Source organism: Scyliorhinus canicula, chromosome 5 (assembly GCF_902713615.1).
Source record: "Scyliorhinus canicula chromosome 5, sScyCan1.1, whole genome shotgun sequence".
NCBI lineage: Eukaryota > Metazoa > Chordata > Chondrichthyes > Carcharhiniformes > Scyliorhinidae > Scyliorhinus > Scyliorhinus canicula.
The window spans coordinates 132,635,114-132,651,008 of NC_052150.1; the positions used below are offsets into that span (position 1 = coordinate 132,635,114).

Here is a 15,895-nt window from a genome sequence, read left to right on the forward strand (position 1 = left end):
GGGAGGGGGGGCTTTTCGGTTCTAACTTTCTGGATGCGGCCCGTTCAAGAAATTGAGCACCAAGCGAAGTGCTGCTGTTGTCCCAGTGCTGTCAGTACGAAGACAACAAGGTTACTCCTCGTCGTGGTCGCTATTATTAGTGAGCACTCATAGTTACCAATAATGTTGTGACCATCCCCAACTTCTGACTGACGCGGTCACATTTACCGTAATGCTGACAGCCGGGCACCCCGCGCCCGCGCTCCGCGAGGTGACCGTTGGCCCGCGCGCGCGCCATGCCCCCTGTGACGGGCGGGCCGGGAGGTGAGGAGGCGGTATCCCTCCGCCAATGACAGTGAAAGCCAGTCATTGTGCGCGCATGCGCGCAGCCGGAACGCAGTCCGTCCAGAGGGTGGTTGCGAGTGGAAGTGGGGTTCAGGAGAGGTGAAAGTAACTGCATACTTCCATCCATCCATCCATCCCTCCCGGCAGACAGTTACAATCTCAGCTGCAAAAGACGTCAGACACCGAGCACTCAACACACAGAGAAAAAAAAGAAAGCACGACCTCCGGCTCATCTTGCACCGATCTTCGCCTATGTAGAGGAGAAAGGAAAGAAGGTGTCAGAAAAGCAGCAAAGAACGAAATATTTGGGTGTTACCTGGGTGATTCTTGACTTGTAGTGTGGCCTGATTGAAATCCCCGAATTCCCTCCTTCGCTTTCCTTCAGTCCGAACCCTGTCTTGTATCTTAATCATCATCTCCGCACCCTCCTGCTCTGACCCTCTACGTTTGCATCCCCCCCAAAAAAACCCTCCTCTGTATTCTCGTCCAGGTGAGTTTGTCTTTTCATCACTCTCCTTTTATTTTTTGTGGAAGCGGGTAGTGTGTACTTTTAAAGGGCTTCGATTGCATTTCCATTCCAAGTAAACAGCAGCTTTCTTTCCGTGCAGCCTCAGCATCATGCAAAGGTTCTGGGATGCAGCTTTTAGAGACAGTGAGCAGCCAGAGTGAGCTTGGTGTGTGATTTGGGGAAGGGCAACAACATACTCTTGAGGTAACTTGCGTGTTCCTTCGAGAAAGCGGAGGGGGAGATGGTCGTGCGCCTGAAATGTTGCAAATTCGTAAAATTTCCAGTAAATGTCGCTTTCAGTGAACTTTACAGATTTCAGTTACTTTACTGTTTATCCATCCTGGGCGCTCAGTTGGTTGAGGCTGAATCTAGTAGGAAACTGAAGGGAAATTTTCACACAAGGCAAAAAGCTTGGTTAGATTTCGCAGTTTTGTTTTGCAAATTCAAGTTTTATAAGCCGTGTGTTAGAATTGTTATTTGTTTTAGTCCGATTATTTACATTTTATGAAGGACCTACTACTGATGGTCATGTCGGGTTTATTAATAGCTTTGATTCACCTTTGCACAACTTCTTAAATGCATTTCGAGTTTAGTTGATCATACTTTAATTTCCCTAGTTTAAAAGCTTGGAGTATTCGCCTGATTTCCACAAATATCGACAACATAACTTTACTCTGTATAACTAGAATACATGTATTGAACGATTTCTTACTCTAAAATATCATAGAACCATTAGACCGTAGCATCCTGCGAGCAGTTTTTCTTCAAACGTGGTTATAATTTAAAGAGTGAATTGTAATGATACCAGAAGGCGAAAGGATTTAAAAACGAGTACTTTTTCGTTATGTATGTTGCAATCCGTACTTCAAAGGATTAATTCCTTACGAGTGTAAATTTTATTTTGCACTAATCAATCGATTTTGTCCGGTGTGGCGACAAAAGGATGTGGCGCCTTTTTCCTTCCAGTTTTCCAGTATTTAGTGTATCCCTTGACAGGTACAATGTAGTTTTTTTATTTAATTAAAGTTCTAAGCCAGAACCATGTTTCAGGAGAAACGTAATACTGTATACATTTCCTCTTCCCACAACGCCTGCAGAAAATTTCAAATAATAATCATTAAAATCTTAAAATTGCATTTTAACCTGCATGAAATAATTATATCAAGAAAGGACAACGGGTCTCCAGGATTAATTTAATAATCCATGTATAATTGGTCATATTTTTGAGGCAGGGTAGCATTTTGCATATAATAAATAACCTGAGTGATTCAGAATTCTTGCTTGCCAGCATAATTTTAACATTGCCTTCAGCAGTACTTTAATAATTGATGTGGCTACTTTAGACCTAATAGAGAGCACTGTAATTGGCTGTAAGAGCTGGCATTTGGTGGTAGAGTAGTGACTACTGTACATAGATAGACTAGAGCATCCATCTGTTGCCAGGTTGGGTGCTAATTAGGAAGAATGCCTAAAGTACTCAAATTGCATTCACTATAAAACAGCTGTTGTAACATAGCAATGCTTGCAGATCAGACGTTTAAATCCATAGGCGTGTGGTAGAAAGGTGTTTTCACCTTTCAGTTTAAAAAAAAGGAAGGGATTGGATACAATCTTTCGAAATGGTGCATGTAAGGTACTCTAATTAATGTAAAAATCTCTTATTCAACATAATTAATATGATACAATCTGGTAACAAATCAATTCTAAATATTTATTCACATTCACAGATAATACCTCCTTTACTGTCAGGAGTAGTTTGGTTATGCAATATCTATAATATGGGCAGATAGCAATGGTTTCAGGCCTTCAGTGCAAAAAACGCTTTCCGTTATTAACTATAAATCAAAGTGCAATATAATAATGACCTAAATGGGACATTACAGCAAAGAGTCACAACTTTTAAGTGATGTGATATGGTTTATAGTCTTCAGACTATAATCTGCACTCTTACTGGTATATCAAACAATTCCACATTAAAAAAACTATTATGTTTTAATGCCTTTCAGAATGCCAGACCAATCAATGGGCTATTTTTTCTTATATCTTCAAATTAAAAGGCAATACACTATGGCAAAATAGTTTTTTTTATTGATTTACTTATGAAGATATAGCATTTGCTTGTGAGTCAAAAGTCACTTCACATGGTCTCTCTAGACTTGATTATGAAGTTATTGACAAATATGAAATAAATGCAGACAAATTCAAATAGATTTTCTTCTGCGTAGTTCATTATATGATTAGATCTGTAAGGAACACAATGAGTCTGAATAAATATTTTTGACAAAATAATATGAACTGCTCTGATAATTCATTTCTTTTTAAATTAGTCATTAATTTTTCAAATTAAAATGAGCTTACTGGCAAACCTTTAGCTGCATTTCCTCCTTTTTAAAGCATAAATGTATTTCTTTTGTCCAAAATCCATGTTGGTGTTTTATCTGAGCTAAACTAAATGAATAATATCTCTATTGTGTAGTGTGTGTCTGTCCATGAAATTAAGTAGTATATGTGCCTTCACAAGCTGTTCTTAAGATATGTTTTAACATGTTATAGCTGGTCCTCAACTGCAAAGAATTTTGTAATAATCAGTATTTTTTTGACATCAAATATATCTTACTCTTTCCATTTCTATCATACAAATGTGCAAACCTGTGAGGGAGAGAGAATCAGGGAATCTAAGATGGCTAGCAGTACCTTTTTTGCTGAGTGGAATTTCCCTGTGGAATTGAAGGGAAGGCTGAGATGACAAAGATAGCTCTGTTAAATGTATGTTTTCTAAAGATGCTTTTGGGGCTGAGGGGATTATTGTTCTTTTAGCTGTAATTTTCTCCCCTTTGATATCATCACCACCTACTTGGATTGAGTTCTGTCCAGCCACCCATTAGTCACTAATACTGCGCTAGCGTGGCTGGCTGAATTTAATTCTGATTCTCCCCAACATTGTATGATCACAGTTTCCTTTGCATGTGTTAGAAACCCAGCCCAGTTTCCCCATGGCCCTTTAATTTACCCTTATGTACTCCCCTACCCCACCTCCTCTTTCTAATCAATACTCTCAGTGGTTACATTAATCCAACCACAGCATAATGACTGAATAATTGAGGATATAAAATATTGACCATGCTGGCTCCAACAGGGGATGGAAACAGACTGTTACAGGAACTGAAGGAAGATATCCAGGATGGACCTACCAACAGAACTGTAAACTCAGTACATATATTTGGATGTAGTTTTTAAAGTCGAAAGACTGTTACCAGCAGAAATAAATATGGGCCAACTATTGTTGTAGTCCAGCATACCGAAGAAGATATCGTCAAACATCAACAGGGAGATTTCTGAAACAGTAATTGTGTAGAAAACAGTGACATTTGAAGTTACTCAACCATATTTCTACAAAGGAATTATTCTGGTTTTCTGGATGTTATAAAGAAATACTTTGGATTTGCTTGAATATTAATGGATTCCTATTCCTTGAACAGCTCTTTTCCTCAGATGTGAAATTTGAAGCAAGAAATATGACACTACGAGTTGACGGGGGAGAAAAGCATGATTTATTTATATGTTCACAATCTAGGCAACATTTATTCAGACTATCTCCATGTGAAACAGGTGTCCATTGTGGTGGAAGACTTTGCAGCTGCCTTTGTGAGCCTGGATGGTTTGCATTGTTAAATTCTGTCTCTCAGAATGCCAGTTCTTTGAGGCAATGTACTGTGCACAAAAGGCCAGCTCCCCAGGGCTATGGAGATAAAAGAACAGATGGTACACTCCTTCAACTGTTCTCTAATTATGGTGTTTGCTGTTGTAGATTAATGTAAAATGGGAGATATATACACACACTTGTTTCAGGAAAATAAGCAAAATGGTGCTTGTTGCACCAAACAAAGCAATATTATATAAATCCAATATATTTAATTCATTCTACTCAATGTAAGTTTTACATTTTAAATGAAGAAATTGCTACTGTAAACATAAAATAACTCAATGTTGATGGTTATTGTGAATAGCATAAATAGTTAACAACTTTATTTGAAAAATATCCTGTAAATGTTTTGAGGAAAGCTGTAGAGTTTGGTATATAAATCTGAAAAAGAATCTTCAAACAACAGAAGAGATTAGGTACTAAGTAGTATTTAAATTCAATTAAAATTTTCAAATCTCCACATTTTCAGTACAAATGATCTTGTAGTTTGGGTGTTTTATAGGCCAAAATCCTGTACATTTTGTACACCTGCACATGATAATTTACTGACTGATACAGAAGTAGCACATGGAGAACCTATGTTTTATGACAATAAACCTATTCTATAAAATATTTATTTCTGTTAAAGCTGATTTGGCATTCTCATTTAACTTTTTATATCGCATGTGAATTGGATCACCAGTATGGGTACCACAAAGTGATTAGATGCAAATGGGGTAGTTAAATGGTTTCCATTGAATTCCTAGAGTCCAAAAGGAAGCTGTTTGGCCCGTTAAGTCTGCACCGACCCTCTGAAAGAGCATCCTATCTACATCCAATCCCTAGCCCTATTCCCATAAACTCATGTAACCTATACATTTTTGGTCACCTCAGGGGCAATTTAGCACAGGCAAGCCACCTAACCTGCAAATCTTTGGACTGTGGGAGGTGAAGGGAGGTCCAGCGGTGAGACCTCTTAAAACTGAATAGCTAGGATGCCACTAGAGTAGTTTTTCATAAATTAGTTTATTAAGGGTTGAGATTAATTATAGGAAGTGTACTGAGTAATCATTATTAACCATTAAACATATATTTTTAGGACATAGCAGTAATAACTAATCAAACTCTGGCTACAAGCAGGGCCACAATGCATGATGGGATTTAGGCTAGGCTAGCTGTGTTTTTGAGACACACGAGATGAGTGATCAGCAAATTACTAGGAAACACAAGTTTTTATCAGTGGCCTCCGATATCTGGACGCAAAAAGAAAGTTACTTTTGATATCCTGGTGTTTCTAAAACAATCCATGGAGTAAAGAGGATGTCAGTTCTGCCATACTGGCCCTCATGAACAGCAGGATGCTGAGATGGGGGGAAAAAACAATTTAGGATGCGAAGATTGGCTCAAGCTTTTTTGTAAACACAGCTAACAGGATGAGGCTCAATCATGGGCTAATCGCAATTTTATTGGATAAGGTTTAAACATAACAGCGTCAGAGATTGGATCAAGCCCAACTGGGGTGGGCTATCGATTTTTGGAAGTTGTATAATTGATGTGTTTTTAACGGTGTTTAGTAGATAGATCTAGGCATTATCCAGATCTCATTTCTGTGTACACGTAACCAAGCTTGGATTAATAAATACACCATCTTATCCAGATTGCTGATGTGTCTGTTGCTCTCTGTACTGAGTTGAGCCACAGGGAAGAATCCCATGTGGAAGCTGACTCAATGCACAGGTCTTGAAAAGGCTCCTACAGAAGGAAACCGGAGCACCCAGAGGAACCCACGCAGACAGAGTGAGAACATGCAAACTCCACACAGTCACCCAAGGCTGGATTTGAACCCGTGTACCTGGTGTTTTGAAGCAGCAGTGCTAAACCACTGTCACCATGCCGCCCTGATAGCCCCTGTGTAACTGCTACAACAATGATGCCTCGATCATGCCTCCAGAGATGTTCTTGTACTATAAGTAAGCTACAATGGTGCCTCCAGTGAAACAGAGTAGTGTCTTCAGAGGGTTTGTTCCTTGCATACAGCAACAACATGCTGTTGGTGGTTAAAGGGCATTTTGATGCCAATTTTTAAAAATAAATTTAGAATACCCAATTCTTTTTTTTTCAATTAATGGGCAATTTTAGCATGGCCAATCCACTACCCTGCATATCTTTTGGGTTGTCAAGGCGAAACCCACACAAACACGGGGAGAATGTGCAAACTCCACATGGACAGTGACCCAGAGCTGGGATCGAACTGGGACCTCAGCGCCATGAGGCCGCAATGCTAACCCACTGTGCCACCGTGCTGCCACGGATGCCAAATCTTTTTTGTCCATTTGTACAGGCCAGCAATGCAAAGTGGCATCTCTGGTATGCACAGACTCCTCTGAGAACACGGAAAGTTGAGGGCCGGAATAATAAAGGTATGAACATGAACTTAGAGCAACTCTGTCCTGAGTTGGAGGGGAAAAACAATCTGCCTGTGTTCCTGCCAACTTAAGTACACTCTCAGAAATGACACAGGTATATGGATCAGATGAGAAACTGATTATGATTTGCTGTGATACTCTGCTTGGTAAAATAGCCTAACATTGCTTTAAATTGTGAATTGAATGACCCTGAAGTACTGCCATGCATTTTTGTTACAATATTGTTTCAATTTCTAAATACACCCTGCATTGCGAAGCGGCAAGTTCAGAAAATGGACAAGGGAAGTGACTGGTGAGACACTGGTGAGACATTGAATAATGAGGAGGTACCAGCCACTTTGTTTGAACTGGACCAAAGTTGCACCAATATTCTATTAAGTGGTTTTAACAGACACAGGAATTCACAGATTCATTATGTGTAATGTAGTGGAATTGATTATCTGTATAATAATGATTGAGAAGACAGTAGTTAGCATATGTTCAGAAGGATGTAGATCCTTCAATTTCTTTGAAGAAGTGATAATTCAAGCAGACTGTGAAATGCCCTATGATATAGTGTACCTAAACTTGCAGAAACATTTGAGTTTAACTTCAAAGACTCTTTGTTAAATTCAAAGCTGTGTTGCTTCAGAGTTAACCTTTAGGAATGGATAAGAAAGTGTCTGTAGTCGTTAAGGGAGCTTTGCTGGGATGGGTGGGGACTGCTGAATGATGGCCCAAGGCATGGCCATGGGTCTGTTACTGTTTATAATTTGCATAAATTAATTGGATTCAAGAACTGGATGCAAAGTACAAAAGAAAAAAGACTGGCAGAAAGAGTTCAGAAAATACAGGTTACACTTAAATCTCAGTGGGCAGAATGATGGTAGATTAAATTTAATATAAACAAATGTGAACTATTGCATGGTAAGGAAAGGGAAATGGCACACTGAAACAGGAGACTTGGTGGACTCAACATTCAATATATCCAACCAAATGCAACAGAATAATCAATGAAGCCAGCAGTATGTTGCCAAAATAGCATCAACAGTAGACCATGAGTCATAGGAAGTTGTAACCAAACTACAGTGCTATGGTTAGAATACACTTTAAATACTGCAGTCATTTCTAGTTGCCCAGACATGAGACAAACATGTTCTGGAGGCAGTGCAGAGAAAAGCTGCTGGTAACAAACGTCTTTGAGTGATGGAGGAAGACTGGAGAACTTTAAAGGAGGCATCAGCACAATGAACATTTAGAGTAAATGTAATTTAGCTAAGGGAATGGAAAAAGTAAATCCAGATAATGACTGAAACTAAACTGTGAGGATTTGACAAGAGGGCAAAAGGTTCCATCTTGTAAAAAGTAAATTTAATTTGACATCAGGATTTTTTTTTTTAGCTGTGTGAAACATAAATAAATAAATGAATGCCCATAAAGATCAGTGGAGCTGAAAACCATAGAATTGTTTATGGAACAATTGGATGCTGAAATGGGGGTGGCAGGAACTTAATTATCTTTCTGGATGAATGTTTTAAAATAATAATGATCTTTACTAGTGTCACAAGTAGGCTTACATTAACACTGCAATGAAGTTACTGTGAAAATCTCCCAGTCACCAGACTCTGACGCCTGCTCGGATACACTGGGAGAATTCAGATAGTCCAATTCACCCAGCAAGCACATCTTTCGGGACATGAGAGGATGGGCCATAATGGTCTTTCTTGGCCTTAACTATTTTGTGATTTTAATAGCGAATTGCTCCAACTGCTTGATCTAAACTGTATTACTTTAAGAAACTACTTGTCCATAGTAAGGGAGGGAAAATCATCATGGGAAGCTTCCCAGGACAGTGATTTGCCAGCAGCAAATTCAGAGTTGGAGAGGCTGCTTGCCTTCTTGTAGCAAAAAAACTAAGAAAGAAATTAAAGGATAGTTTATCTGTAAAAGATTAATCAGAGTGAAACATATTAATTTGAAAGATTAGTGCAAATTTAAACCTATTTCTTTTGTAATTTTATGTTTTGAATTTGATTATAATCAATTTTTAAAATTTGTAAAACAAAAGCTACATGAAGGAAAGATGTACATCATTATAAAGTTGAAGAGTTCCTTTTGCATTTAAGAAACCAATTGAACCAACTTTGAAATATCAAACTGAAAGCTGACGTACAAAATTCCAGGAACAGAAATATTTTTCAGAGCTACCATTGAAGCTATATTTCACCAGGCAACACACAGTTTTCTTTAGATGAAATTTGATTTTACAAAGCTATTTTAAATGCTCTAACTGCATAATGCTTTTTTCTTTTTCCACTCGGAATGTGAAGTGTAAATTATGATTTCTGAAATTATGGATATGTTTTTTTCTTAACATGAGAAATTTAATATTTCATCAAAGTATAAAAAATATTTTTAAAAAGTAAGTCAAATACCAGGTAAGATGTGGTCCTATCCATAATCAATATGCAATAATTCAGTTGATAGATTTTTTAAAAATGTGATTTAATCAGAAAAGAATGGAATTAACTACATTCTTGATGTTGTAAGCGAGTTTATGTTTTTGAAACCCATTACTTTATAATTTCTCTCATTACTAACTTTTAGACAGCATCTTGAAGAGATACTTCCAGAAAAGGGTGAAATTTGAATGCCCCACCATCAACATCCTGGGGGTAGAATTGACCAGAAACTCAACAGGACCAGCCACTTAAATACTGTGGCTGCAAGAACAGGTCAGAGGTGGGATTTAGTACTGAGTAAATCACTTTCAAACGTCCCACGGTCTGTCTACCATCTACTAGGTACAAGTCAGGAGTGATAGAATAATCTCCACTTATCTGGATGAGTGCAGCTCCAATCAAAATTTGAAACCATCCAGGACAGAGGCCTGCTTGATTGGCATCCCATCCACCACCATAAACATTAATTCCCTCCAGCACAGCCACACAGTGGCAGCAGTGTGTACAATACACAAAATGCACTGTAGCAACTGATCAAAGCTCCTTCGACAGCACGTTCCAAACTCAGAACATGAGCAGCAGGTGCAGAGAACAACACAACCTGCAAGTTCCCCTCCAAGCCATGCACCATCCTGACCTGAATCTTGCCGCCATTCCATCACTATGCTGAGCCAAAAACCTGGAACCCCCTTCCTCACCTACATACACCAGATGGACTGTACAGATTCAGGAAAGAGGCTCACCACCACTTTTTCGAGGGGAGTATGAGATGGGCATCAAATGTGAACCTTTTCAGTGACATTTGCATCAATTGAAAGAATGAAAAGATGTAATTTTAGACTTACACAAGTTTTGCAACGCCTTGCTTAGCACTTCAATTTAACTTAGATACATGTGGTATTTATGTTGTTTAAGAGTTGCTTTGCTTTGTCAATATGACTTTTACTTCAGTGAATTTTAGGGGGATGCTTGACCTCTTCATTATTTAAAAGTATTAGGAAAGGTTTCTTCCGACAAGTGTGAGAAGGGAGGTGGTCAATGCAGGATTGAGGGTGTTGTACCGCACAGTATACGGAACAAGGTAAATGAGCTTGTTGCGCACATTGAAATTGGCTGGTACGATGTTGTGGGCATCACAGAGATGTGGCTGCAAGATGATCAGGGCTGGATCTAAATATCCAAGGATATGTGTGCTATCAAAAGGACAGGCAGATGGGCAAAGGGGGTGGGGTTGCATTGTTAGTAAGGATTGAAGTTAAATCGATAGCAAGGAGCGATATAGGATTAGAAGGCATAGAGTCTCTGTGGGTAGAGTTGAGGAATCGCAAAGGTAAAAAGACCCTGATGGGAGTTATGTACAGGCCCCCTGGCAGTAAGGATTTGGGACAGAAAATAAATCGGGAGATAGAAAAGGAATGTAAAAAGGCAATATTACAATAATCATGGGGGACTTCAATATTCAGGTGGACTGGGAAAATCAGGTAGGTAGTGGATCCCAAGAAAAGGAATTTGTGGGATGTCTAAGAGATGGTATTTTGGGGCAGCTTGTGACGGAGCCTATGAGGGAACAGGCAATTCTGGATTTGGTGATGTGTAATGAGGCCGACTTGATTAGCGAACTTAAGGTGAAGGAACCCTTAGGGAGTAGTGACCACAATATGATAGAATTTACCCTGCAGTTTGAGAGGGAGAAGCTGCAATCAGATGTAACGGTATTACAATTAAATAAAGGTAACTCCAAAGACATGAGGGAGGAGCTGGCCAGAGTTGATTGGAAAAGGAGCCTAGCAGGGAAGACAGTGGAACAGAATGGCAGTAGTTTTTGGGGGTTATTCAGGAGTTACAACAGAAATTCATCCCAAGGAGGAGGAAACATGCTAAGGGGTGGACAAGGCATCCATGGCTGACGAGGGAAGTCAAGGACAGCATAAAAGAAAAAGCATATAAAGTGGTGAGGATTAGTGGGAAGCCAGAGGATTGGAACACCTTTAAAAGCGAGCAGAGGACAATTAAAAAAGCAATGAGTGGGGGGAAAAGACTAAATATGAGTGCAAGCTAGCTAGTATTATAATGGAAGAGTTTAAAAAATATATATATGGTGTAAGAGAGAGCAAAAATAGACATTGGATCACTGGAAAATGTGGCTGGAGAAGCAATAGAAGGAAACAAAGAAATGTCAGTTACTTTACATCAGTCTTCACGGTGGAAGACACAAGTGGGTTGCCAGTGCTCCAGGAGAATCAGGGGACAGAGGTTAGTGTCGTGACCATCACTAAGGAGAAGGTTCTAGGGAAACCGAATGATCTAAAGGTGGATAAATCACCTGGACCGGATGGACTATACCACAGGGTTCTAAAAGAGATTGCTGAGCAGATTGTGGAGGCATTAGTGGTGATCTTTCAGGAATCACTGGAGGCAGGAAGGGTTCCAGAGGACTGGAAAGTGGCTAATGTAACACCGCTGTTTAAGAAGGGAGGGAGATAGAAGACGGGAAATCATAGGCCGGTATGATAGCCTGACTTGGGTCACTGGTAAGATTTTAGAGTCCATTATTAAAGATAAGATCACGGAGTACTTGGACTTAATAATAATAATAATAACCGCTTATTGTCATAAATAGGCTTCAATGAAGTTACTGTGAAAAGCCCCTAGTCTGCATGATGATAAAATAGGACTGAATCAGCATGGCTTCGTCAAGGGGTGGTCATGGCTGACAAATCTGTTAGAGTTCTTTGAGGAAGTAAACAAGGAAGTTTGACAAAGGAGAACCAGGGACGTGATTTATTTAGATTTCCAGAAAGCCTATGACAAGGTGCCGCATAGGAGACTGTGAAATAAATTAAGAGCCCATGGCGTTAAGTGTAAGATCCTGGCATGGATAGAGGATTGGCTGACTGGCAGAGGCAGAGAGTGGGGATAAAGGGGTCTTTTTCAGGATGGCAGCCAGTAACTAGTGGTGTGCCTCAGGGGTCGGTGCTGAGACCACAACGTTTCACAATATACATTAATGATCTAGCAGAAGGAACTGAAGGCACTGTTGCTAAGTTTGCAGATGATACAAAGATCTGTAGAGGAAGCAGATGGGCTGCAGAAAGACTTGCACAGGCTATGAGACTGGGCAAAGAAGTGGCAGATGGAATACGATGTGGAAAAGTGTGAGGTTAATCATTTTGGAAGGAGAAATGGAGGCATTGACTATTTTCTAAATGGGGAGATGCTTAGGAAATCAGAAGCACAAAGGGACTTGGGAGTCCTTGTTCACAATTCTCTTCAGGTTAACATGCAGGTTCATTTGGCAGTTAGGAAGGCAAATGCAATGCTAGTATTCATGTCGAGAGAGCTGGAATACAAGATGAGGGATGTACTTCTGAGGCTATACAAGGCTCTGGTCAGACTCTATTTGGAGTATTGTGAGCAGTTTTGGGCCCCGTACGTACATGTGCTGGCCTTGAAAAGGGTCCAGAGGAGGTTCACAAGAATGATCTCTGGAATGAAGAGCTTGTCATATGAGGAACGGTTGAGGACTCTGGGTCTTTATTTGTTGGAGTTTAGAAGGATGAGGGGGAATCTCATTTAAACTTACAGGATACTGCGAGGCCTTTATAGAGTGGTTGTTAGAGGATGTTTCCACTTGTCAGAAAAACTAGAACCAGAGGACACAATCTCAGACTAAAGGGATGATTCTTTAAAACAGAGATGCGGAGGAATTTATTCAGCCAGAGGGTGGTGAATCTGTGGAATTCTTTGCCGCAGAAGGCTGTGGAGGCCAAATCTTTAAGACGGAGATAGGTAGGTTCCTGATCAATAAGGGGATCAGGGTTTATGGGGAGAAGGCAGGAGAATGGGGATGAGAAAAATATCAGCCATGATTGAATGGCGGAGCAGACTCGATGGGCCGAGTGGATAAAGCTGGAGAATTGCCAGATCTGTGTTGTGCAACATGGCGCCGGCTGTACGTGGACCTGGCCTGCCAAAAACTGCCTTCCTTTGACCAGGCTCACCATCCCCGGACCACCCTCCACCAGTGCCCCCAGCCCTGCCAAAGCCCCCCCTGCCAGCGGAATAGCTCTGTGGCGGCGCTGGACTCAGTTCGCAGCCGCCAAGCTGGATTCACAAAAATAAAAAGAAGTGTTCCACACTGTCGGGAACTCGGCCCATCAGAGGAAGGCCTCAGGTGATGCCCTGAGGCAGTCCCGACGGCTTGTGAGTACACCGTTTTCAATGGGGCGCAGCATTTAAAAAGCGGCGCCGCCCCTGAATTTAGTGCAAGCTGTGATTCTCCGGCCAATCGCCAAACGGGATTTCGGCGTCAGCGATTGGAGAATCCAGCCCAAGTCGTCCACCTGAAGAAAAATCTTAGCAGTCTCCAGAGCCATCCTGCTATACCATTTCAAACCTGGTATCTCTTTTTAAAATTTATATTGTAACCCAAATATTGACGTTCACCATTCCAAAGATCCTGGACGAGTCCCCAAATTGAGTTATCCAACCCCCCTGGGCTGGTGCACAGTCAATTGCAGCCCCACTTGACCTGGGGTCACAGCACAATTTAAATTAATAAATAATTCTTAGAACACACCCAAATCCTCTGGCCCTTGGTTGCCCAATAGCTGCAGTCACAAGGTTTATAAAGTTAAACACAATTTTACCAATAACAATAAATGTAATTAAATATGTAACAAGTACAACAGGTTAGCTGGTATTGAATTCCTAACACCCCCCCCCCCCCCCCCCCCCCCCCCCCAAACTCTGCTCCATCCTTTAGATATATATATATACACACACACGCGCGCACAAGACAGACTAAAAACACAGTTGAAAAGAGGGGTGTAAAAATAATGAGTAAAAAGTTAAGTGTCTCTGTTTCAGATGGTTGTCTTCTGGCACACCTTCCGTCATTTTATGATGTGACGATGCCAGTGCCGGACTGGGGTGGGCACAGGAAGAAGTCTCACAACACCAGGTTAAAGTCCTGGTGGTGTGAGACTTCTTACTGTCCTTAAATCTAGGCTTTCATTTTGAAGTTTCTGCTTCGAGTCTGTCATGATTTTCACTGTAGATTCATTCAGGTCTCTGCAGTTTCAGGAATACAGCAGTTATGTAGCTTTTCTGGAGAAAAACAAGAGAGCGAGAGAGAACAGCTCCTTTCCTCCGAGTGTCCAGGATCTGAATGTGCTTTCCTTGGTTCTCTGAAAAATCAATAGGATCCAATCACTGCCTGTTGCCGGGTAGAATACTGCATTTTGGACAATTCATTGGCCACTAACCAACTAATCGAACCGAGTCCCACCGATCTCTCAGGTGCCAAAAAGTCTGGGTTCTGTTGTCCGAAGGCTAGCAGTGTTCTATTTTGTAATTTTTGAATTCCCCTCTTCCTCTGCTCGACTGATATGTCCATTAAGCATCCATGGATCAAAATGAAAATGCAAAAATAAAGAAAAGGGAAATAAGGAATCAACCGGAAGGGCCCTTACACTACTATTCTCCATTTTGGCAGTTGCTGAGGAGAAAGTAAACCAGATCTCAGTATACCTTGCCATTAGTGATGGAGAGATGTTGGTCTCCTAGCTAAATGTGGCAGATGAAATATAGTCATAGCAGACAACATTCACTTATGGTTAGAGTTGAGAAACATCAAGGGGCAAAAAATGTTCGTGGGGATTGTATATCGATCCCCAAACTGGAGTGGTGATGTTGGGCAAGGCATTGCACAGGAAATTAGAGACATATGCAATCAAGGAACATCTGTAATTAAAGATAACTTCAATCTGCACATAGATTGGGCAAATCAAATTAGTAACAGTACCATAAAGGAAGAATTCCTGGAGTGTATATGTGATGGTTTTCTGGACCAGTACATTGAGGAACCAATTAGAGAACAGGCCATCCTAAACTGAGTATTTTATAATGAGAAAGTAATAGAACAGTACAGCACAGAACAGGCCCTTCGGCCCTCGATGTTGTGCCGAGCAATGATCACCCTACTCAAACCCACGTATCCACCCTATACCCGTAACCCACCAACCCCCCCTTTAACCTTACTTTTTAGGACACTACGGGCAATTTAGCATGGCCAATCCACCTAACCCGCACATCTTTGGACTGTGGGAGGAAACTGGAGGAAACCCACGCACACACGGGGAGGACATGCAGACTCCGCACAGACTGACCCAGCCGGGAATTGAACCTGGGACCCTGGAGCTGTGAAGCATTTATGCTAACCACCATGCTACCGTGCTGCCCCCCAATGAATCAGTAATCTAATGCGTCGACTCATGGAGATCAGAGACCATAGCATGATAGAATTCTTCGACTTCCAGTGGCAGCCATGGAGTGAGTGGTCGCACATTTGATGGCTCCCAATCAAGGTGGATTTTGTTGATCCTTCTCCACCCGTATGGGGGTCTTTTTGAGGGATGAAAGGTGTATGAGTACCAAGAGAAGGTAACACTCCTCTGGTGAGTCTGGTGCATGGATCAGAGGACGAGAAGTGCGATGAGAAAGGGAGAGCAGC

The 15,895-nt window shown here is 40.9% G+C and overlaps 1 protein-coding gene across 1 annotated transcript in view; it reads left to right on the top strand.

Moving 5' to 3' along the window:
* Positions 1 to 379: 379 nt before the first annotated feature.
* zgc:110045 (uncharacterized protein LOC664755 homolog) overlaps positions 380 to 15,895 on the top strand; it is a 326,605-nt gene continuing 311,089 nt past the window's right edge. Inside the window, exon 1 of the mRNA XM_038797701.1 lies at positions 380 to 814. The gene's annotated coding sequence lies outside the window, so the exon portion shown is untranslated. The remainder of the gene's footprint in view (positions 815 to 15,895) is intronic.